The 26048-nt window shown below is 43.7% G+C and overlaps 1 pseudogene; it reads left to right on the top strand.

Moving 5' to 3' along the window:
* Window positions 1-1545: 1545 nt before the first annotated feature.
* Window positions 1546-2129, top strand: LOC141022894 (uncharacterized; annotated as a pseudogene).
* The last annotated feature ends 23919 nt before the right edge of the window (window positions 2130-26048 follow it).

The raw sequence follows: 26048 nt of genomic DNA, 5'->3' as shown, positions 1-26048 counted from the left end.
GTATTAGCATTGGTCAAAGTCAAGTTTTGTAAACTCTCAGAAAGTTTATAACAAAAAATATTAACATATACAATATAGTAACAAATAAATCCCCTTAGATTCATTATTGAATGTACTTTCACATCATACATATTTGTTATGGTAAATGTTTATATTTTTCTATAAACTTGGTCAAACTTTAGGAAGTTTCACTTCGGTCAAACCTAATATGCAAAGTAAAAACGGAGGGAGTACTAGTAGTTACTAGTACTACTCACTAGTTGCTTAGCCCAATCACCGAGCACGCCACACGGGGAGTTCAGTGTCACAAAAATTTTAGGTTGGCGGGAAAATCTCCCGCGACCCTGATTCGAGCAGTGCGAAGTTACCATCATAGCCTTCGGAACAGGCCTACGGATGACGCTTGGTAGGGGACTGTTTTCGTAACTTCAGGTTCACCCTACCCAGCCAACCCCACTCCGGCACCTAGAGTAGTACACCTGAATACTCCCCATTTTCTGTACCCACCGCAAAATAGACTTCTCCACGGTACCGCAGCCTTCGTGCTCCTCCCCTTCTACATCGGCGCACTAGTCCACCGCAGCGCATCTGCCTCATCGACGACCTCATATGCCGCACTGGAGCCGGTCCACCGTCGTCATCGTACACGGAGCCTCTTCCACGGTCTCGGATCTGCTTCCCGGAAGCCGACGCCAAGCGCAGAAGCACCACCGTCGTGGACAATGAACTGACTCCCGTTGCCGACCATGATGCACAGAGGCCGCCGCGACCATCGTTCTCCTCCTCGATTGGTAATGTGTGTATTGAATCACTTAGCAGTACATGTGCAGTTCCAATTTTGTTCATACCTACCCTTCAAATTTCCTGGTTGCTATTGTTCCCATAAAAGCAATTCGTTATAGCCTCCATTGTCCAACAGAATATCACCTTGTAATTGTGCGTCGCTCCTGTATCGCGCTGTGCTTGGGTAGGTTCTTCATCTGCAACCAGTAGTGTGGCAAATGTTGAAAAGTTTTTTAGAACTAGCAAGATGCCCATGCGTTGCACGCATCAAGATGCATTTGTATGAGTAGTTTATCTTGTGGGAGAAATGGATGAACGAGGGAAGGCCTTATTTGCAAATCTGGAGAGGGGTGTGGGTATCTTTCTGCAAAATTGCCATAGTTTCCTTCCTATCCGTCAGATATAAATTGGACGGCCTATATTGCAGGATGGCAGGCACACCATCATCACCACCTCTGTTTTTTAAAAGAAAAAAGAGTAGAGAGTAGAGAAGTAGAGATAAATATTAAATATAAAATAAATATAACAGTAGAGAAGAGAGTAGAGATGGCAGGGACGTCGGGAAAGGATCGCGCGCACGCGGGGAAAATCGGCCGGGCGCGCGGCGTCCGGCGCGCTTTATAAAATCCAACGCCCTCCCACCGCTCTGTGCCTTCCCATCGCTCTCTCCCCGCTCTGTGCCTTGCCACCACTCTCTCCCAGCTCTGTGCCTTGCCACCGCTCTCTCCTCGCTCTTTCTCGCCTTGCCGCTGCCGCGCCACCATGCCACCGCGTCGCCGGGAAACTTGGGGATACCGCGTCGTCCGCGCGCGCCCCTCCGGAGGCTTCTCCGTCGAGACCGGTTCCGCGGGATGCGCCTCGGCCTCATCAATTTCGACACCACCAACGAGGCCACCCGCACGTATGTCGTGGCGGCGTGGCGCCTCCGGTGGCCTCATAGAACATTGAACTTCCCCAACGTGCCGACGCGGGAGCGGGCGTAGGAGCTCGTGCCTCTGCCGTGGCTTATCACCGACGAGGATCGTCGCGAAAACCGGAGGTGGGAGCACAGACTCGGCATCACCGAGATGGACGAGGAAGCCATGGCGCTGTGGCGCCAACGCTTCCCTCAGGACATCATCAACGAGCGTGAGTTCTACGCGCAAAGGAGGGCGGAGAGGGAGAAGAGGAGGGCGGAGCGAGCCGCCTATTGCGAGGACAAGCGTACGCGAAAAGCAGACGCTCAATTCAACATGAGGCTAGGAGCAGCGTCGCCCTGGGAATCCGACGACGATCGGTATCTTCACGCCTACATTGAGACGTCGGAGGAGGACATCACCGAGGAGGAGTCAGACGACGACGGGTAGTTGAACTATCTATTCCTTTTATCTATGTATGCTATATCTATGCTGAGAACTATCCTCTACTCTCTAGTCTCTACTCTCTATCTCTACTTCTCGATCTCAGCACTGTAAACGCTTTTTTAAAGCGCCGCGCGTTGCGCTTCTGTTGGAGATGCTCTAACATTGCAGACGAGTGCTTTAATGTTGCCCACAATATGCGTGAGTATTACTAGTAGTATATTTTTCTTGCCATGTTGAGATTTTAAAACCATGAGTGCGAACATGCAGAGGAGCAATGAAGACCAAACACGGGATATTGGGGACATCTTCAAGAAGCGTGGCAAGTTAAACAGGAGCTGAACCGAACCTGTAAAACGAGCTTTGGTAAGTAACACCCTTTCAATTACTTTCGTTTAGCCTCGTGTTCTTCGATGTGTATATGTTGTAGTTTTTGTTTCTCTTAGCCTCGTGTTCTTCGATGTGTAATAAGAAGAGTCTTAATCGTCCTAATGCTTTCGTTTTTAGCTTGATGTAGGAAGTGGGTGTTCTCACCTTGTAGTCTGTTTTTATATTTTTCCTTTTGAATTCACTTCTGCGAGTCCTGTTTATCTGGCTTCTACTAAATCGATCTGGGTTGCTCTGAGTATTGATCTAAAAAAGAAGTAACTTCATGTCAGGATGCAGTTCCTGCGAGGAGGGAAGTATGGTCAACCTCGAGATCATGTTTCCAAAATGAGGCTGGATTACACACAAGGTGCCAGTTCCCTAATGATGCTGGATTAGACACCAGGTGCAAATTCCCAGATCATGCTAGATTACACACAAGCCAGGTGGAGTCGTCAGCTGTTCGTGTCCTCGTGGCTCTAGTAAAGGCTGAAAGAAAGTGTGCAGCAGCCCTTGAGAATGTAGCTGAGTTCCTGAAGAAGCGAAAAGAGCAATCAGATGCTCTCTTCACCCAAGCCAAAGAAGAGATGGAAGAAGCCAGAAATAAGCTAGTAGAGGGAGAGCAGGCTAGGCGTCTCCTGCTATCTAAAACTGTTGTCAATACAAAATTTCCTTCATAATAGCTAGGTTCAAATGTTTATCCAGTCAGCATGCCTGTTGTGATGTCCATGCATCTACTGATGTGGCACAAAATAATTTTTTTGGGTCATGTAATAACAGCAATTACTTTCCAAACAATAACAGACGAAGCATTGGACATGGTATAGTTCACGCGCAAGCCCGACATTCCAAGTTCAACTTCCACATCAAACTCATGTTCACAGATATCTGCACATTCATAGATAATGTCCACAACCATGATTCACTTCAAAGCCAAAAAAAATGTGAGGAGAGTTATAAATAAAGAAAAACCTCTAGTTCATGCTACCACTGCGAGAACAACAAGTCAAGACCATGCGTAATTAATTATATTTTGGTCATTTTTGTGTGTTCTAAAATGCCGGCCGGCTCGCGGAAGGACGTGTTGCCAGCACATGCGCGGATTCAATGGAGGCAGGCGGGGCAGTCTGAAGCCGGTTGCATGCGGCGAGGAGGTGTGTTCAGCCGGGCCTGCAGCGAGTGGAGCCCTCTTGGCCGGCGGGCCGGTTCAATGCCTGCGCTATGAGAGGTCGCGTCCATGTCAGTGCAATCACTCCCTCCAGTCCTTTTTTGTTTGGGTATAACAAAATTTCGTTTTCCATTCACATTTTACAAGTAAAATTCGTGGACAAACTTTGACCCAAACTACGACGGGGACTAGTAAACTGGAACGGAGGTAGTAGTTTTTTTATCAAAAAAGGGTTTCCCCCTTCTGATTTTCATTACTGAAAACCAACATCTGAACCATAGTATTTGCCCTAGAACTACCAGGTTCAACATCTCGCAACATAAACCCATACAACCATACGCCAAGGAGGTAGTAGTTATGAATTCCATTTTCGCTCCATACCAATCGTTCTAAAAACTACTTAGTACTTATAACGCGCCATTGAATATCGGAACTCTTACCCTGCTAAAAATGATATTTTAAACGTGGCTACTTGATCTGTGGCAACTGGCGAGCCACCGCCTCCAGGTCGTTCAGCTGTGGTCCCGACCATCAACTCCTACGGATCAAATTATCACGCGAGCTGACTATTCCTACAAAGGTGCGCTCCACCACGTAGCCGGTACCCGCGCATGCAACAATCTTGCACCTAGGGTTTTAGGGTTTATTTGTTAATGGTGCCTTTACGTAACTCTCATGTGTGCGAGGCAGCGAGAGACCGACTGCGTGTGTGCGCCTCTTCTCTTCATATATGTATTCCACCGTTTGTCTGGTGTCCAAAAAATTATACAGTGGTAGTAACTACTCCCTCCGTTCCATAATGTAGTGCCTATAGATTTTTTGAAAAGTCAAACCTCACAAACTTTGACCAAGTTTGTGGAGAAAAATATTTACATCTAAAGTTTGAAACATATATCACTAGATTCATCATATGATGTAGTTTTGCATTATATATTTTTGCTATTGTAGATATAAATATTTTTTTCTACAAACTTGGTCAAAGTTTGCAAAGTTTGACTTCTTAAAAAATCTATAGGTACTACATTGTGGAACGATGCGTTGCCACACGATCAAAGTTGATTAATACATATTCACCGATTTGATAGAAAAAAGAGTCTAGTTTTGAAATACGTATATCACTAAAAATATGTTATGTTTCACTCAAAATATATTCCTTTGGCGGTTTTGATGAGATAAGGGAGGAATGTTGTTGGTTTCAAGATTCGAGAAGTGGTATATGTCTAATTTCTACTCTTACTAGCAAGATGCCTGTGCGTTGCATGGAACATCAAGATCTTGTGGGAGAAAAGGATGAACAAGGGAAGGCCTTATCTGCAAATGTGGAGAGGAGTGCGGGTAAATTGCCATAGTTTCCTTCCTATCCGTTAGATATAGATCGGACGACCTATATTGCAGGATGGCACGCACACCATCATCACCGACTATGCTTTTTATAAGAGTAGAGATAAAAAACAGAGTTGGTGATGATGGTGTGCCTGCTATCCTGCAATATAGGCCATCTGATTTATATATGGCGGATAGGAAGGAAACTATGGCAATGTTGCAAAAAGATACCCACACCCCTCTCCACATTTGCAAATAAGGCATTCCCTCGTTCATCCTTTTCTCCCACAAGATAAACTACTCATACAATGCATCTTGATGTTCCGTGCAACGCATGGGCATCTTGCTAGTTGTTGCAAAAAGCCCATGTGTGTGTGAGAGAGGGAGAGAGGACGAGGACGGAGTGCATGTGTGACAAAGACACAAAGAGTGTGTGTACGAGAGGTATCAGCTAAAATGTGGCGATAGTGTGTGTGTGCACGATCGAGAGGGCGTGTCTCAAGAAGGGAAGAAAAATCTACATAGATACAAGGAGCGCGCGAGAGACATGTATGCGATAGTGGAAGCACGAGTGTGCGGGTGTATAAACCTATCTAGAGGCTAGTCGATAAATGTTTGTGAGAGAAATACGAGTCGGGGGTGCGTAAGCGAGAGTTTTGTGTGTGTAAGAGAGAGGCGGTAGTCGGGAAGGGGAGTGGAAGCAGGAGTTGTGTGTGAGAGAGAGAGAGATGGGGGGGGGAGTTTGTCTGATCGGTAAACAAATGAATAATGTCAGTTTTATAACTGGGATGCAGACGGAAAGGAGACCGCAACAAATGTTGTGTCTGCAGGAGAGAGTAATTTTAGTGGTATTAGTCATATCTAGAGACATATAGGGTGTGTGAGAGAATCCCATAGAGAGGAAGACAAAGTGAAAGACGAGTGAGACTGTGTGTGGCGATGAAAAATAAAGCTTAGGTACCTAGTGATACCAGAGAACGGTAGAGACGTGAGAGATAATGAAAACCGTGTAATGTATAACGATAGGGAGAGTGTGGCACTTCTCAAGGGAGACGTGGAGAGACCATGTTTGCGAAGATAGGAGAAACATGAAGTGAGCGTGCGGGTGAGCTGGAGAAAAGAGAGTGATAGCTACATGAAGGAGCATGCATGCGAGAGAGATGGGCGTGAAAGGAGTCAACATAAAAGGGATTCAAATATTTGAATTCGAGATGATGATACATGTAATTCATACTCGAACCAAAATTGATCTATCAAACATGCATACTCATATGAATTCACATGCATCTATGTTATTTAATATGTAGATATTACTGATCCATACATTTTAGTAGAACATAATTTGGTTTAATTTTTTTGAATTCAACCTTGTGATTTTGAGATCATTGTATTTGTAAATCATATTCTACATATAAAGGATCAGAATTCTTTCTTGTGAAAAATGGATCCTGCCCGAACAAAAATAGAATACAAACTGGATTCGAATTGAGTTGGCACGGTAAACGTGCACTCTTGCTCTGCAAAAATTTGAAAGAAGCGGGGAAAGTCGCAGTAACCGCCCGAAACCAAAATCTACGAGATGGAAATTACTACCTATCCCTGCCACGCAAAGCCTATCGGCTCGATTTCTATAGGTTTCGATAGGGGTAGGTTTGTAATTTCACTCAAACGTGACATAACCGCCTCTCACCCGGATTCATACATGGTGGGCGCCAAAACACAGTGTCTCCTCGGCCGACATCGACTCCCTCCCCGATTCATACACGATGGGTGCCAAAAACAACCTCTCATCGGCAAATATTCGGTGTATGCAAGATTACCGTCCTATCCCCAACCGACTAATATTGCTGTGATGTAGGAAATTTTAAACGGGGGCTAAGTTTGTAAATTTCCTCGCATTTGAGACAAGTGCGCCCTGAAGACTTGGTTCCCCCTTCCTCTCTCCCTCCATTTCCCCATTCGTACTTCGTGGGCGCCAAAACACCCTCTCCACCCCAGCCTCCTCCGTCCGCCACCCCATCCACCGCCGTCCTCCTCCACCATGCTGGAGTTGATACCCCGACGCCTTCGGCCATTACAAGAGATCGACCTCTCTCATCCATGGCTTTGGACAGGGATCCTTGCATCCCGTGCTCTCGTTCATCCCTCCGTCGTCCACCTTGCCGACACCGCTCCCACGACCGTCTCGTCCACCGCGCCCTGCCGCCACCGTCTACCCTCCTAGATCTGCTTCCACAACGCGGACAGCCATCGCTACCGCCGCACCGTCAAATTCTCAGCAGATGCATACACGGCGCCACACCAGAGGCGGTACTCTTTCGTATCTGCTCAACTTATTTATCGCAGCAAGAAAATAGATCGCCACTGCTTTACTATGATTTCTTGTCCATCACTTACTTGTTAGTTGAAAGCAAACATTGGTTGCGAAGTTGCCTTTGTCCGGTTTGCACCTTCAGGTCCGCCATGGCACGCTCAACACTATACTCACAATGCTTATGGTTTTCCCCTTTTATATTCCACACTAGTTAAATGACAGTAGACTAAATTTCAAAATTGGGTCAGTCGATTTTTGAGAGCTCGCCGGAGTTCGCCGGTGCGAAGGAAGGGGCTTGGGTGGGGACGGTGGTGGGGCCTCGCCGAACAAAGAAAAGTCGACGCGAATGGGGGCAGGGCTGGGGGTGGTGGTGGCGGAGGAACACAGGCGGTGGGGGCTGGTGGTTTAGCCGGCGGCCCGTGCGGTGTTCTGTATGGGAAGCACAGTATGTTCCTTGTCAGGAAGGGGAGCAGGGACATCTGCAGTCGACACCTCTATTGGGCCGGTTCTGCTAAATGATTTCGCACTTCGAGTTGGTCTGCCATAATACCCCGGAAATGGTGGGAGCCGCACGGTCTTTGATAGACTAACTGATAGTAACAGTTGTGCGCCTTCAGATGAATAGAGCTGGCCTGTAGGTGATCGATAGGCTGTGTATTAGTACCGGCAAAACCCTATGTTTTCCAGCCAGTTCCGCTTTCCCGATTTATTTATGGTGGTTATGGTGTACCCTTATTATCTACACTACGATCTGCCTACGAGCTCTGCGCTCTCGTTATCATGGTTTGGCAATAAACTTTCTATACGGTATATTATGAACCTATCATCTGCCAACTATCCTTACATCTGGGGCCCCCAATAGGGAGCCTAATTTTTGTGTGTAGTTGTGCCAGATTATATTAATCTACTCACCATATTACAGCACACATGGTCTCTCTCATCAGAATCCAGTGATAGCACACAAGGGTTTACAGGGAGCCTCTATTATATTACAATATCCTCTGCATTACAAAGATAATCTCACTACTATTTGTGTTTTCATGCTTTACAGATAATCTACGTAATCACAATGAATATAAGAATGCGCACATCAGAAGAATATTGCGGCACAATTCAATGGGTAACAAACTTGGCATCAAGGAATTGAGGTCCATTGTGGATGCAATGAAACCCACATGCTCCCGACCTATAGATTCGTATTCAGAATATGATCCTAATGACTATTCTGAGCTCAAGGAGTCAAAGGCAGATGGCCTATCCTGTTCACCCAATAAGGTGCCTGTTCTAATTTGGGAAGGTTTTATTGGTTGCACATATCTTGCATAAGGTGTCTTGCATTTCTTTTGCTTCGTTGCACCGCCATCTACTTAGTTTACTCATGATATATGTGAAGATGCCATGCCCATCCATTATCAACACCCATTCCATTTGTTGTCATACCATTTTTTCCATTCAAATGTTGTTCTTGTGTTTCAGACATCCAAAAGGAAGAGGGTGATTGCAGAACCTGAAGGAGTACAAGCAAAGTCCTTGAAAAAGGTGGTGCTACCAGAGAAATCACATAGCACCCGACGTATATTGGCGATAGAACCAGCGCCGCAAAACCTAGGATATCGCAACTATGTTGGTCGCTGCTTTGCTCTTGTGAGTACCTATTGTCCTATCGCTGTCCTTACATTCATACCTGGTGGATTATGTGACATCATTGTAAATTATAGCTTGCTTATCCACTGTTCGCTCCAAATTATCAGATCTATATTAATGCTTAAATTAATGTAGAATAAACCCAATGCCTATGAAGAAATTTAGTTCTGCATTGTTCTTGTAAGTATCTGTTGTCCTTATATTTGTTAGCTAGTTCTTCATGTACACTTTGCAGCTTATTTTCCCTTGTCCTCCATTTTCTACACATCAGATCTACATTTACTCTTGCCAAAATATTGAATAAAACCAATGTTACTGAAGAAGTTTAGCTCTGCATTGCTCTTGTCAGTGCCTTCTGCCTGTATGCTGTATTTACATTTGTACTCTGCATCTTAAGTTAAATAATCGCCATTTGTTCCTATATTTTCACATCTATATTTACTCTTAACAAAATGTAGAATAAAGGCAATACTCTTGAAGAAGAGTGTGAGGTAAACTTCTTGAATTGCCCCCCCCCCATCAATATGGACAAGGCCTTTATAGAGCCTGTCTTCACTACTAATGTAAGTTTGTCCTCCTCGAGCCTTCAAACTTTGTTGTTTATATTTGGATAGCTATGAGTGCAAATGTTGTTTATTTTTGTCGTCTGCATCAAATTGCTTGTTCAAAGTTTATAAAGTAGAAGTACATAAACATAAGTTTGTCGTTCTCAATTTCAGTCTTTAGTTGTACAATCTAGTTCCTTATTCGTACCATGTAAATTAAACTAAACATAGAAAGTTATCTTCTTTAGCACTATGTGTATGCTTGTGTTCTTGATCTGTAATCCAGTGGTGTGGTGAGACTACCAACAATAGCACAATGTCATATCCTGCTATGTCTCAACTATGAACAATGCCATATTATATTAATGCTATTTAAATCGCGTCTCTTTATTTACCAATCTGAAATGGTATAAATTGACAGTACACTCACCGTTCATGCTTATACGTTGTTTAGAACCACATCTATGCTTGTGTTCTTGATCTGTAATCCAGTGGTCTGGTGAAGCTGGCCGCTCCTGCACAATGCCATTTCCTGCCGTCTTAACTATGAACAATGCCTATTATGTTAATGTTATTTTAAACCGTGTCTCTTTATTTCTGACAAAGAAATTAGACGAATTGACAGTGCTGATGCTTATACGTGCAAAACCTGTTATCTACCTACTTGTTTCTCTTTCAGGACGACAACACTGATGCTAGGAAGAACTGCCACAATGATAGTGAGACGAACCCATTGTTTGTCCCTCTAACACATATTCCAGAGGAGAAGGCAAAACATATTGAGGGTAGGGATACAACCACGAAGTCACATCTTGATGTAGTGTCAAACTTACTCAGTGACACAAGCTCGATGAAGTCGCCGCTTGAATCTGTTCGACTTCTTCAGTCTGAAATTCAAGCAGAAATACATGCTTCCTCTGAAATACGACTGGAACTCCAATCTCTATGCAAGATTAACCATAAGTACAAGACGTTTATTGATGCTATGCAGCTTAAGTTGGTGGATATGAGCGCCAAAGAAGCGCAGTCTCATCAGGTTGCTAAGCTGCTTGCGCTGCAGCTGCTGGGCCGGGCTAACATTTCTTGAACTGGGTTGAAGTGCTGTCGGTTCTGTCTATAATTTTGTCCGCCTGTTAAATTCCACTGGTGGCGACCTACCTAGTTTATGTAATCTGCTGTCTGGTTGCCCTTTATTATCACTGGCGGCGAACTTTGATGCCGAGGGGATGTAATATGCTGTAATTTCTTTTTTTTTTTAGGATCAGATGTTGTAATTTGTTTGTTGTATAGTCTAGGTTTATTCTTGGTTGGTATGCTGTAATTTAGGCTGGAAGGTTCAGTGGATCTCAGTGTTGTCGGTCTTCAGGGCGGCCCGTTACTCATATGGGCCAAAACGCGGGCCTATAATCATCTTGGGCCATTAGCAGGTCTAAACCTTATGGTTGTTTCCCGCCTTTAACAGGCCGAGTAAAGTTCTGGCCACCTGGGCCAGAGAATACAATGGGTTTTTAACAGGCTAAAACCTAGATTGGGCTAGCGTTGAGCCGAAAAATTCATGGGCCAATACAGGCCGAAACTGACTAAGGCCCATGGTTGGCCCAAATAGGACGAGCAGTTAACAGGCCAAAATATATCTCGGGCCCGTTCGGCCCAATAAAATTATGGGCTTTAAGCAGGCCGGTATCTACGCGGGCCATAGGCCCAAAAGTGTCACGAGCCATTATCAGATGGGCTGTAAGCAGGCCGGATTCAACGCAGGCTGTAATTAGGCCCAACTATTACACGGGCCATTAACAGGCCGATAGGCCAGTTGGGCTGAAATTTATCCACGAAGACTACGGGCCATTAAGAGGCCTAAAGTTACTTCGGACAAGAAATAGCCCAGTTTCTGCGTGGGCCGTTAAATGGCCTAAAGTTAAACCGGGCCGACAACGTCCCAGATACTCCACGGGCCGCTAACAAGCCGAAACTATTACCGGGTCGAACTGGTAAACGGGCATTTAACAGGCTAAAATACAAACCTGTCTTAGAATGGGCCCAAAGGTACAGTGGCCTGTTAACGGGCCTGATCCGATATGGGCCATAATTTGGCCCAAAACTCGGCAGGCTGTGAATGGGCCTGATCTGATATGGGCCTCAATTTGACCCAAAACATGGCAGGCTGTTAATGGGCCAGCCCACTAGTGTCTGAAAAAACATGGTGGGCCTTTAGCTGGGCCGGCCTTTTCACCGGAATGGGCCTCTATTGGGCCGGCCACGTGTCGACGTATCATAGGCGCCTCCTGTCCAATGAGTGGATGACATTTGTCCCAATGAGCTGACACGTGGTTTCGTCGGCCAATGAGAATTTTACACGTGCAAAATCCCCATTGGTCCGGGCTATTAACGGGTTGTCGGATCCAAAACCAGACCCGATAGCTTAACGGCGAGCCGTTACGGTCAATGCCACGTGTCGGTCACCCTTGACGAAAGCACTTCTATGACGCACGATTTATCGTCATGGAAGTGGACACTTCCATGATGATAATTTTGGTAATGTCATGGAACACTTCTACGACAGCACAGGTATGACTATCTTGATTCTGTCATAAATGTTTCATGGATGTACATGCATGACAGAAAACGTGACCTACTGTGACAAACACGTATCATCACGGAAGTGTATTTTTTTGTAGTGCATGTCACATAAACCATGATAACAGTGATCTCCTATTTTAACTGAGATGAAAGGTATGCCAACAACAGGTCTATGATTATCTTTTTTTATCAGGTTTAGCAATTCTAGCAGCTTCATCAGAGAAGTAAATAACATGCCCATCCATATCTTCCTCTAAGAGATCTTTAACCATAGCTATGTTACGTTCTACTTTAATTTGTTCATCAGGTTTAGGTGTTCTAACAAAGCTTTTGTTAACCACAGTTGAAACTTTAGCATGTTCCTTTGTCCTAACAGGGAAAGGTGGTTTCTCAATATAAGCAGAAGGGACAACTGGATTAACACGTATAGGTTCTTCCTTAACTGGTACTGGTTTTTTAATTTATTCTTTAATAGGTGGGTGATATTTAAACCACTTCTCTTTAGGGAGATCAACATGAGTAGCAAATGATTCACAAAAGAAGGCTACTATCTGAGAGTCAAGTCCATATTTAGTGCTAAACTTCTGAAAAGCATCGTTATCCATAAAAGATTTAACACAATCATACTTAGGTTTAATACCTGACTCTTTACCTTCATCGATTTCCCAATCTTCAGAGTTGCGTTTAATTCTTTCCAAAAGATCCCACCAGAATTCAATAGTCTTCTTCATAAAAGAACCAGCACACGAAGAATCAAGCATGGTTTGATCATTACGAGAAAGCCGAGCATAAAAGTTCTGGATAATAATTTCTCTTGAGAGCTCATGATTGGGGCATGAATATAACATTGAATTAAGCCTCCCCCAAGCTAGAGCGATACTTTCTCCTTCACGAGGCCAAAAATTATATATATAATTCCGATCACAATGAACTAGATGCATAGGATAATGTTTTTTGGTGAAATTCCAATTTCAAGCGATTCCAATTCCATGATCCAATATCATCGCATAGCCTATACCATGCCAATGCTTTTCCCTTCAAAGATAAAGGGAAAAACTTTTTCATCACCTCATCTCGGGGTAGACCTACAAGCTTAAATGATCCACAAATTTGTTCCACATATATCAAGTGCATATCAGGATGTTCTGTTCCATTTCCTGCATAAGGATTAGCTAGGAGTTGTTCTATCATACCCGAAGGAATTTCATATTCAATATTTTCAGTAGGTGCAGTAGGTTGAGGGGTAGATAATTGTGGTTCCGGACGAGGTGAAGATACCCCGAACAAACCCCTCAAAGGATTGTTTTCCATAGTAAGAAGTGACAATAAATTTCAGCACACTATATAAATGTTTCCTTACCGAATTCCACTTACCAAAGGCGCTTCACTCCCCGGCAACAGCGCCAGAAAATAGCCTTGATGACCCACAAGTATAGGGGATCAATTGTAGCTCTTTCCGATAAGTAAGAGTGTCGAACCCAATGAGGAGTAGAAGGAAATGACAAGTAGTTTCCAGCAAGGTAATGTCTACAAGTGCTGAAATTGTAAGTAGCGTAGTAGTTTGCTAGCAAGATAATTTGTAACGAGAAAGTAACGATAGTAGTAACAAAAGTGCAGCAAGGTAGCCCAATCCTTTTGAGGCAAAGGACAGGCCAAAACGGTCTCTTATGATAAGCAAAGCGTTCTTGAGGGTACACGGGAATTTCATCTAGTCACTTTCATCATGTTGGTTTGATTTGTGTTTGCTACTTTGATAATTTGATATGTGGGTAGACCGGTGCTTAGGTGCTGTTCTTACTTGAACAAACCTCCTACTTATGATTAACCCTCTCGCAAGCATCCGCAACTACGAGAAAAGTATTAAGAATAAATTCTAACCATAGCATTAAACTCTAGGATCCAATCGGTCCCTTACGGAACAACGCATAAACTGGGGTTTAAGTTTCTGTCACTCTCGCAACCCACCATCTAATTGCCACTCCACAATGCATTCCCTTAGGCCCAAAATATGGTGAAGTGTCATGTAGTCGACGTTCACATGACACCACTAAGGGAATTACAACATACATACTATCAAAATATCAAACACATATCAAATTCACATGATTACTTGCAACATGATTTCTCCCGTGACCTCAAGAACAAAAGTAACTACTCACAAATGATAAACATGCTCATGATCAGAGGAGTATTAAATAGCATAATGGATTTGAACATATCATCTTCCACCAAATAAACCATATAGTAATCAACTACAAGATGTAATCAACACTACTAGTCACCCACAAGCACCAATCTATATTTCCGGTAACAAGATCGAATACGCGAGATGAACTAGGGTTTGAGATGGTGTTGTTGAATATGTTGATGGAGATTTCCCTCTCCAAGATGGGAGAGTTGTTGGTGATGATGATGACGATGATTCCCCCCTCCGGGAGGGAAGTTCCCCCGGCGGAATCGCTCCGCCGGAGGGCAAAAGTGCTCCTGCCCAAGTTCCGCCTCGAGACAGCGGCGTTCCGTCCCGTAAGCCTTCTCCTTATTTTTTCTAGGTCAAAATGACTTATATACCAGAAGATGGGCACCGGAGGTGGGCCGAGGAGGCCACAACCCACCAGGGCGCGCCAGGGCTGCCTGGCGCGCCCAGGTGGGTTGTGCCCACCTGGTGGCCCCCCTATGGTACTTGTTGGCTCCAATAATTCTTAAATATTCCAGAAAAAATCTCCGTTAAGTTTCAGCTTGTTTGGAGTTGTGCAGAATAGATAGCCTGACGTAGCTTTTTCAAGTCCAGATTTCCAGCTGCCAGAATTCTCCCTCTTGGTGTGTACCTTGCAAATTATGAGAGAAAAGGCATTAGAATTACTCCAAAAAGCATTTATGGATAAAAACATTGTAAATAACAGCAAGAAAACATGATGCAAAATGGACGTATCAACAGACATTACCTGACCGCGTTCATGAGACTGGTTCTGTCGACGTGCTTCGCACAAAGGTGGCTAGTTGGTGTCTGTTTCTCCAACTTTAGTTGAATCGAGTTTGACTACGGTCGGTCCTTGTTGAAGGTTAAAACAACACACTTGACGAAAAATCTTTGCGGTTTTGATGTGTAGGTGAGAACGGTTCTTGCTAAGCCTATAGCAGCCATGTAAAACTTGCAACAACAAAGTAGAGGACGTCTAACTTGTTTTCTCAGGGCATGTTGTGATGTGATATGGTCAAGACGTGATGAGATATAAATTGTTGTATGAGATGATCATCTTTTGTAGAAGTTATCGGCAACTGGCAGGAGCCTTATGGTTGTCGCTTTATTGCATGAAATGCAAATCGTTTATCACTAAGCGGTAGCGATAGTCGTAGAAGCAATAGTTGGCAAGACGACAACGATGCTTTGATATGTCTCCGTCGTATCTACTTTTCCAAACACTTTTGCCCTTGTTTTGGACTCTAACTTGCATGATTTGAATGGAACTAACCCGGACTGACGCTGTTTTCAGCAGAATTGCCATGGTGTTGTTTTTGTGCAGAAACAAAAGTTCTCGGAATGACCTGAAACTCCACGGAGATTATTTTTGGAAATAATAAAAAATACTGGCGAAAGAATCAAGGCCGAGGGGCCCACACCCTGTCCACGAGGGTGGGAGGCGCGCCTACCCCCCTGGGCGCCCCCTGCCTCGTGGGCCCCTGGTGCTCCACCGACCTCAACTCCAACTCTATATATTCACGTTCGGGGAGAAAAAAAAATCAGAGAGAAGGATTCATCGCGTTTTGCGATACGGAGCCGCCGCCAAGCCCTAATCTCTCTCGGGAGGGCTGATCTGGAGTCTGTTCGGGGCTTCGGAGAGGGGAATTCGTCGCCGTCATCATCATCAACCATCCTCCATCACCAATTTCATAATGCTCACCACCGTGCGTGAGTAATTCCATCGTAGGCTTGCTAGACGGTGATGGGTTGGATGAGATTTATCATGTAATCGAGTTAGTTTTGTTAGGGTTTGATCCCTAGTATCCATTATGTTCTGAGATTGATGTTGCTACGACTTTGCTATGCTTAATGCTTGTCACTAGGGCCTGAGTGCCATGATTTCAGATATGAACCTATTATGTTTTCATGAATATATGTGAGTTCTTGATCATATTCTGCAAGTCAATAGTCACCTACTATGTGTTATGATCCGGTAACCCCGAAGTGACAATAATCGGGACCACTCCCGGTGATGACCATAGTTTGAGGAGTTCATGTATTCACTAAGTGTTAATGCTTTGGTCCGGTACTCTATTAAAAGGAGGCCTTAATATCCCTTAGTTTCCAATAGGACCCCGCTGCCACGGGAGGGTAGGACAAAAGATGGCATGCAAGTTCTTTTCCATAAGCACGTATGACTATATTCGGAATACATGCCTACATTACATTGATGAATTGAAGCTAGTTCTGTGTCACCCTATGTTATAACTATTACACGAGGAATCACATCTGACATAATTATCCATCACTGATCCAATGCCTACGAGCTTTCCACATATTGATCTTTGCTTAGTTACTTTACCGTTGCCACTGTTACAATTAATACAAAACTGCTACTGTTACTTTTGCCACTGTTACCGTTACTTCCATACTACTTTGCTACTAAATACTTTGCTGTAGATATTAAGTTAACCAGGTGTGGTTGAATTGACAACTCAACTGCTAATACTTGAGAATATTCTTTGGCTCCCCTTGTGTCGAATCAATAAATTTGGGTTGAATACTCTACCCTCGAAAACTGTTGCGATCCCCTATACTTGTGGGTTATCAAGACTATTTTCTCGCGCCGTTGCCGGGGGCATAGCTCTATTCTTTGAGTCACTTGGGATTTATATCTGCTGGTCACTATGAAGAACTTGAAAGACGAGAAAACCAAAATTTATCCCTCAACTACGAGGGGAGGTAAGGAACTGCCATCTAGCTCTGCAGTTGATTCACCTTCTGTTTTGAGTAAGCTTGCGACACCTAAACCTGCTTCTGCTATTAATTCTGATATGTCGCATGTTATTGATGATGCCACTTCTGCTATGCATGATACTTATGATGAAACTACTTCTATGCTTGATACTACTGTGCCACTAGGTGAATTTCTTGATGAACAACTTGCTAGGGCTAGAGAGAATGAAATTATTGAAACTGATAATATTGATGAAAGTGATGATGAAGATTCTCCCCCTAAATATGAATTGCCTGTTGTGCCTGAGGGTTATGTTATGGATGAAGAAACTGCTAGAGACTTTCTTGCTTGCAATGATAGGAGTGATCTTAAGAAATTATTAGCTAAGCTGAAAGAAAAATCTCTGAATGCTAGAATGAAATATGATCATGCTTATGCTACTTCACCTATCTTTGTTACTGATAAGGATTATGAATTTTCTGTGGACCCTGATATAATTACTTTGGTTGAATCTGATCCTTTCTATGGCTATGAATCTGAAACTGTTGTGGCACATCTTACTAAATTAAATGATATAGCCACCCTATTCACTAATGATGAGAAAACTCGTTACTACTATATCCTTAAAATATTTTCGTTCTCATTAAAGGGTGATGCTAAGACATGGTTTAATTCTCTTGATCCTGGTTGTGTGCGTAGTCCCCAGGATATGATGTATTACTAATCTGCTAAATATTTCCCTGCTCATAAGAAACAAGCTGCTTTAAGAGAAATATATAATTTTGTGCAAATTGAAGAAGAGAGTCTCCCACAAGCTTTGGGGAGGCTTCTCCAATTACTTAATGCTTTGCCTGATCATCCTCTTAAGAAAAATGAAATACTTGATATCTTTTATAATGGACTAACCGATGTTTCCAGAGACCACCTTGATAGTTGTGCTGGTTGTGTTTTCAGGGAAAGAACAGCTGATCAAGCTGAAATTCTATTGAATAATATGTTAACAAATGAAAATAATTGGACACTTTCTGAACCAGCTCCTAAGCCAACTCCGAAGAAAAGGGGTGTTCTATTTCTCAGTCCTGAAGATATGCAAGAGGCAAAGAAATATAAGAAAGAAAAAGGTATAAAAGCTGAAGATGTTAAGAATTTACCTCCTGTTGAAGAAATGCATGGTCTTAATTTACCGCATGTTGAAGAAACACACGGTCTTGATAACCCGACACAGGTAGTGAAGGTAAATTCTCTCTATAGATATGATAAAGCTGAAATCCCTCCTACTAAGTTTGCTAGCCAATGCTTAAATGAGTTTGATAATTTTATGGTTAAGCAAGAAAACTTCAATGCTTATTTTGGTAGAGAATTAAAATGCAATGCTTATATGATTGAACACTTGAGTGATTATATGTCTAGAGTTAAAGGTGAACTTAAACTCATTAGTAAACATGCTTCTATGGTTACCACTCAAGTAGAACAAGTACTTAAAGCTTAGAATGATTTTCTCAATGAATTAAATAGTAATAATAATGACTTTGCTGTTAGAGTTGCAACTAGAGGGGGTAAAGTGACTCAGGAACCTTTGTATCCTGAGGGTCACCCTAAGAGAATTGAGCAAGATTCTCAGAGAACTAATGTAGATGCACCTAGTCCTTCTAAAAAGAAGAAAAAGAAAAATGATAGGACTTTGCATGCTTCTAGTGAACCTGTTATTAACACACCTGAGAATCCCAATGATATTTCTATTTCTGATGCTGAAACACAATCTGGTAATGAACATGAACCTAGTTGTAACATCCCAAATTTTCAATTTGGAATGTTATACATAGATCATTCTTGCATGACATATTTTATTGCATTTTGTTTTGCGATCCTAGAAATTCTATGCAACTCAAGGACCCACGGAGAGAGTTGGGGATTTCATTATTTTCATATTTGGGTTTTCTCAAATTTTGAAAATAGGATCAATTGTTTTAATTATTTTTCTCTCCAAAAATAATTCATATAAAAATATATGAGAGGGGATAAAATGACTTCTCCACAAATAATGAAATATTGGAGGAAAAATATTAAAAACAAATATTTGATTTTATTTGAATTAGGAAAAAATACGCGTTTTTCAAAATTGCATTTTAGGCTCATATAAATGTTCATCTTGTGCGGCTTATTTTTAGAGGATGGGAAAAATTTATTTCGGGATTTTTTGAGTCCGTTTAGTAATTCTTTTCTTACTTTTTCTGCACGTTCGAATTATTTAAAAGAAAAGTCAACCGACTCCGGGCCGTACCCGAGCGGGACTCCTCGGGCCGGCCTTTATAAGCCACGACCCCGGTGCCCCAGCCCACCCGAGCTGCCCCGCGAAACCCTAGCCCGGCCCCGATCCGCGCCGCCGCCGCCGCCCCTCGCCGGACCTCGCCGCCGCCGAAGCCGCCGCCGCCGCCGCTCGTAGCCGCCGTCGCCGGAGTCCCGCCACCCCTCGCCGGACCGCGCCGCCGCGGGTTTTCTTCGTAAAACCGTGTTTTTTAGGAAACCGCGATATTTTTATAGATCGGTTTAGTTTTTTTTCCGGTTTATTTATTTTGCGGACGTTCGTCCGTATGTTCGTTTTAACGAACGGTTTTCGCCCGATAGTTACAGACAATGAACGTTCGTTCGTTAGCCTGTTCGTCAGTTTTTCTTTTTCCCGGATTTTCCGCGATTATTTTCGATCGCGATTTCCGATCTGTTTTTCGTTTTAGTATAACTTTTCGCTCATTTATCGGAATCAGGCGATTCAAGCGCCTAGAGTTTCATCTCGAAACCCTCTTTCTGTTTAACCAACTTGAACAAGATTTTGGTACTGTGAAATTTGACTTAGGTCCAGATTAGTAAATGAAGCTTGTTTGGTTCGCCGTTTGAGTTTCGTTGCTTCGTTCGATTTGATTCTTTTTGCAAACCGGAGTTCCTAAGTTGAACTTTCTGGTTAGATATCTTATTTTGAGTTTTATTCGTGCACCCTTGCTTGATTTCTTATGTATGTATTGTTTGTTTGCGATAGAGTACCCGGAGTGCGAAGCGTGCTACTAGGAGTCTCTAGGTTTCACGGATCATCAGCAAGGCAAGTAACACTTTGATCATACCTCTTTACCACCCAGTTTTATTGCATTAGATCAATCCTCAAACTATTGCATGATTAGGATCTGATTAAAATGTGGGTTTTGGGAAGTAGTTGAGGTAGTACCTATTGCCTTGTTTATATCAAACCTTTGGGAGTTACTTCTACGTTTGCTTATATTGCTATGCTATGCTCGTATACGTGGATTTGGTTTGAGAGTTTTCCATGACAGATGTGAGACTGTTAATTAATGGTTCAACTTAAGGTGGCTACTTTAATTTACATCTGGGTGGATTGAGGCACCTGAGAATCCAGTGTTGCCTGTATTTTTGGATATCCCGGAGTACCCGTGTGATCATCCTATGGACCGCCACCCAGACTCAAAGGGATCATGAGATTATTCATGCTAGAAACTTCCGTGTGCAGCCACAAGCTATTATGGGCTCTAGCATAGTTGAGTAGGTTACATGACCTCTTGAAGAGGTGGGCTAGCAGATGGAGGGGAAAGTAGGTGTAACTGTCCACCCGGAGTAAAGAGTATTGTTTCTGAAAGACTGTGTCTCGGTCATCCGTTTCTCAAACACCGTGTAGTGCGAGAAATCAAGCGGAGGCGATCCAGTCTTGTGGGGAAAAGTGCGCAAACCTCTGCAGAGTGTACAATCTAATCATGGTTAGCCGTGTCCCCGGTTATGGACATCTTGAGTATCTAGTTCTTGGATTATCATGTGAATCTCATCATCATGTTACTTAATTTAATTTGATTGGGTTAATCATGTTCTTAATTGGGATTGAGTTGGAGGTACCTTCTCAATGTTTAACAACCACCATGATAGTTAAATAAAATTTATTCCTTTGTGGTAGGGAAAAATTGGCTTTTAGCAAAACTGTAACCATAGAGCTTTCCACCAGCCAAATATGCATGTAGTGATAGCATTATTCTGTTCATTACTCTCTATGTGTTACATTGCCAGCATATTCCATGTGCTGATCCGTTTTCGGGCTGCAACGTATCATGTTGCAGACTTTTCAGACGACGAGTAAGGAGCCTTAGGTCGTGGTCTTATACTCAGTGATGCCGTTGGAGTTGATGGACTCACTTTATCTTCCAAGCCTTCCGCTGTTATCGTATTTAGATGGCCTTAAGCCATATTTATTGTAATGAGTTCTCTCTTGAACTATTCGATGTAATAAGTGTGTGATTGCTACTCTGTTATAAATCCTTCAAGTACTGTGCGTGTCAGCATTACCGATCCAGGGATGACACTGAAGCACAGAGACTAGACTGTTTGAGGTCTGGTCGCTACAAAGATGGTATCAGAGCACACGCTGACTGTAGGACACGACCACTAAGCTAAAGCCCTAGATCACTACTCTCTTCTCATTTCTAACTCCTCTCCTTCTCTTCCACTCTTTTAGGATGGTGGATGCAAGGAACAAGTTCGCGCAACCGGATGAGGATACACCTTTTGGACGACACTTGAAGGAAGTCACTAAGTACCTGAACATCGGAATACCAAGCTTCACCGGAACCTACAGTGCCACAGTACCAGAAGAGGAGCGCTGGATGATTCAAGTTCAAGCTCCAGGAAGGACGTTCATGCCAGTCACTGAGCCCATAGAGTTTTCCTTTGATGCACCTACCTGGAGTCTAGGAAAGAGCATGGCAGCCCACATCACCATGGGACGCATTGGAGAAGTGTACCACAATGATCTCAAGGATACTATCTATCAGATTTGTGGGCACCGAGACGAGCAATGGGACATGATCAGCACCAGGAAGGATAGATCTATTGCAGCTTTCATTCAGGAGTTAAACCAGCACATTCGTCGCCAGGAGAACTAGATGTGCGCAGACATGATAGAACTGAAGAAGGCAAAGACTAGGATCATGGAGCTGGAGGAAGAACTCAAGGCTACACGCGAGGATTATATGGAGGAAATCATCGCACTAGTGGAGAAGAATGGCGACCTAACAAAGAAGCTAGGAGTTTTCATGGGAGACCCAGCACCAGGAGGAGATGATGATGATTCTAGTTGCCCGGAGAACTACATCATCATCGACGACACTGACTCGGACCCCAGTGATGATGATTGGGAGGATGAAGCCGGAGCAGATATCATGGAGTCTTCGACTGAGCAATTTTTTCTACTAGACCACCAAAATTAGTAGTAGTATTCCACCATGTATATAGTATAGTCCAAGCACTTTGTAACGATAGTTAGATTGATTGTATGCCTTGTTTGAATTGATTGGAGTGATATGATTGTGATTGTCTCATGTGCATATGGGTAGTGTTTTCCCTCTAGACCTCATACTATCCTATTTTCTCATCTTTTCTAAACCCATCAGATGCCTCCGAGACGCGACACCGGATTTGTTTTCCCACCGGAGATCACTCAGTTGATTCAGCAGCAGAATGCCCTGATGCAAGTGCTAGTTCAGAACCAAGGCAACAACAACAACAACAACCCACCACCACCACCACCTGTTGATCACTTAGCCCGTTTTCTTAGGTTGAATCCGCCGGTGTTCTCCAGTAGCACCGAGCCGATTGTGGAAGATGATTGGCTCTGCAAGGTTGGAAGGGAGCTGACCACTGCAGGATGCACAGATGCGGAGAGAGTGCGTTTTGCCGCACATCAGCTTGATGGACCCACAGCATCATGGTGGGAGAATTACATAGCCACTCACCCCATTGACACCGTCACATGGGACCAGTTTCAGCAAGCTTTCCATACTGCCCACGTTTCAGCAGGAGCTATGGCCATGAAGAAGCGTGAGTTTCGCAACTTACGCCAAGGAGGACGTACCGTTGGCCAGTACGGGGAGGATTTCAGTAAGTTAGCACGTTATGCCCCAGATGACGTTGCTACGGATGCAGCTAAGCAGGAGAAGTTTCTGGAAGGGCTGAATGATGAGCTGAGCGTGCAGTTGATGGTGGCAACTTTTAACAACTACCAGGAGTTGGTAGATAGAGCTCTCATGATTGAAGGGAAGCAGCAGCAGATTGAGAGCCATAAGAGGAAGTATGGACAAGGAAAGTACAGTACAGGAGCTCACCAGAAGCCTCGTTTTACCCCGAACTCGAGAGGACACCTTCAGCATAACCATGGAGGTCACAATCACAATGGAGGGAGCTCGCACAATCATAGAGGCCCCAAGAATGGCAATGGGAACGGAGGAAGCAACGGACAGAACCGTACCAACCCATCAACCCCAGCCAAGAGGGATCTAAGCCACGTTACTTGTTTCAAGTGCCAGAAGACTGGACATTATGCAACTGAATGTCCGGAAGCTAAGAATGGAAATGGCAATGGAAGCTCGGGGAAGAAGCCGAACCCTTTCAACAGGGGACAGGTGAACCACGTTAATGTGGAGGAGGTTGAAGCACAGCCTGATGCAGTAATAGGTAAGTTTTTGATTAAGTCATTTACTGCAATCGTTCTTTTTGATACTGGTGCATCACATTCATACATATCAAGGGGATTTGTGGATAAGTTTAAGTTGCCCACCAAAGTTCTTAGAACACCTATGTTAGTAACCTCGCTAGGAGCAGAGTATATGGCAAGCCAAGGATGTTTTCAGATGCCATTGGCCATAGGTAGGCATGTTTTCCCCTCAGACCTAATAGTTTTGGAGTCGCAAGGTTTGGATGTGATTTTGGGAATGGATTGGCTATCGATCTATGGAGGAAACATCGATTGCGCCAGTAAGACGATTTTGCTTACTACCCCAGAAGGAAGAAGGATTAAGTATGTATCCCGGCATGTGCCGAAGAGGACTCAAGTGAATTCCTTATCAGGAGTTGTACAGGAGGAAGTGCCAGTGGTGAAGGATTTCCCTGACGTATTTCCAGAGGAGTTGCCAGGCATGCCACCGGATAGAGACATCAAGTTTTTGATTGAGCTTTTGCCAGGCACTGGGCCAATATCTAAGAGACCGTACAGGATGCCCGCTAAGGATTTGGAAGAAATTAAGAAGCAGATTAAGGAGTTACTGGATAAAGGATATATTCGCCCAAGTTCGTCACCTTGGGGATCACCCGTGCTTCTAGTGGAGAAGAAAGATGGATCGTTGAGGATGGTTGTTGATTATCGTGGATTGAATGAAGTAACAATTAAGAACAAGTACCCACTGCCGATGATCAATGATCTGTTTGACCGACTACAAGGAGCTAAAGTGTTTTCCAAGATTGATTTTGCGATCAGGATACCACCAGTTGAAGATTCGAGAGCAGGATATACCCAAGACAGCTTTTACCACAAGGTATGGGCTATATGAGTACACCGTTATGTCATTTGGCCTGACTAACGCACCCGCCTATTTCATGAACATGATGAACAAAGTGTTTATGGAGTTTTTGGATAAATTCGTCGTAGTATTCATTGATGATATTTTGGTCTATTCGAAGAATGAAGAAGAGCATAAGGAGCATTTGTGTTTGGTACTTGGAAAGCTCAGAGAACATCAGTTATATGCCAAGTTCAGCAAGTGCGAGTTTTGGTTGAAGGAAGTTGGATTCCTTGGACATGTTATATCCGGAGAAGGAATAGCAGTAGATCCCACCAAGGTTAACACTGTGACAAATTGGGAGTCACCCACGACAGTTGGAGAAATCCGGAGTTTTCTGGGACTCGCAGGATATTGTCGGAGATTCATCGAGAATTTCTCGAAGATTGCAAAGCCTATGATGGAGTTGTTGAAGAAGGATACCAAATTCAATTGGACTGAGGAATGTGAGGCTAGTTTCCAGGAGTTGAAGAAACGTTTGGTTACAGCGCCAGTGTTGATTTTGCCAGATCAACGCAAGGATTATGAAGTATATTGTGACGCTTCTCGACGTGGACTTGGAGCAGTGCTAATGCAGGAGGGAAGAGTTGTTTCATATGCCTCACGACAGCTTAAACCCCATGAGTTGAATTATGCTACACATGATTTGGAGTTAGCAGCCGTAGTACATGCGTTGAAGACGTGGAGACATTTTCTCATCGGAAACCATTGTGAGGTGTACACGGATCACAAGAGTTTGAAGTACATTTTCACGCAGAAGGAGTTGAATCTCAGGCAAAGGAGATGGTTGGAGCTCATTAAGGATTATGATATGAGATTGCGTTATCACCCAAGGAAGGCTAACGTAGAAGCCGAGGCGTTGAGCTGCAAGAGCCATGTCAACACACTCATGACCGGAGAGTTACCCAAGGAGTTAGCAGAAGATCTTCGTGAACTATGTTTGGAAATAGTTCCGAGAGGCTATGTAGCAGCATTGGAGATTCAGTCTACTTTGATGGATAAGATCAGAGAAGCTCAGAAGACAAACAAGGAAATTGCCGAGATAAAGGAAAGGATGAGTAAAGGAAAAGCCAAGGGATTTCGTGAGGATGAGCACGATACCTTATGGTTTGAGGACCGCATTTATGTGCCCAATGATCCGGAGATCAGGAAGTTGATCTTGCAAGAGGCCCATGATTCACCATATTCGATTCACCCAGGAAATACCAAGATGTACCTGGATTTAAGGGACAGTTTCTGGTGGACCGGAATGAAGAAGGATATTGCGGAGTATGTAGCAGTTTGTGATGTATGTCAGAGAGTAAAGGCAGAGCATCAGAAGCCAGCAGGATTGCTACAACCATTGCCGGTACCCGAATGGAAGTGGGATAAGCTAGGCATGGATTTTATCACAAGATTGCCCAGTACTCGTTCAGGCTATGACTCGATATGGGTTGTAGTCGATCGTTTGACAAAGGTAGATCATTTCATCCCAGTAAAGACCACTTATACAAGTGCTAAGTTGGCAAAGATATACATGACCAGGATCGTATGTCTGCATGGAGTTTCGAGGACCATTGTATCAGATAGAGGAACCCAGTTTACTTCAAAGTTTTGGAATCAATTGCACGAAACTTTGGGTACCAGGCTAGATTTCAGTACAGCCTTTCATCCACAGACACACGGACAGACCGAGAGAGTCAATCAGATTCTG

This window comes from Aegilops tauschii, chromosome 5 (genome assembly GCF_002575655.3).
Source record: "Aegilops tauschii subsp. strangulata cultivar AL8/78 chromosome 5, Aet v6.0, whole genome shotgun sequence".
Lineage (NCBI taxonomy): Eukaryota > Viridiplantae > Streptophyta > Magnoliopsida > Poales > Poaceae > Aegilops > Aegilops tauschii.
Note: the sequence above shows the minus strand (reverse complement) of the source record. Positions and strands in the feature narration are given on the sequence as shown.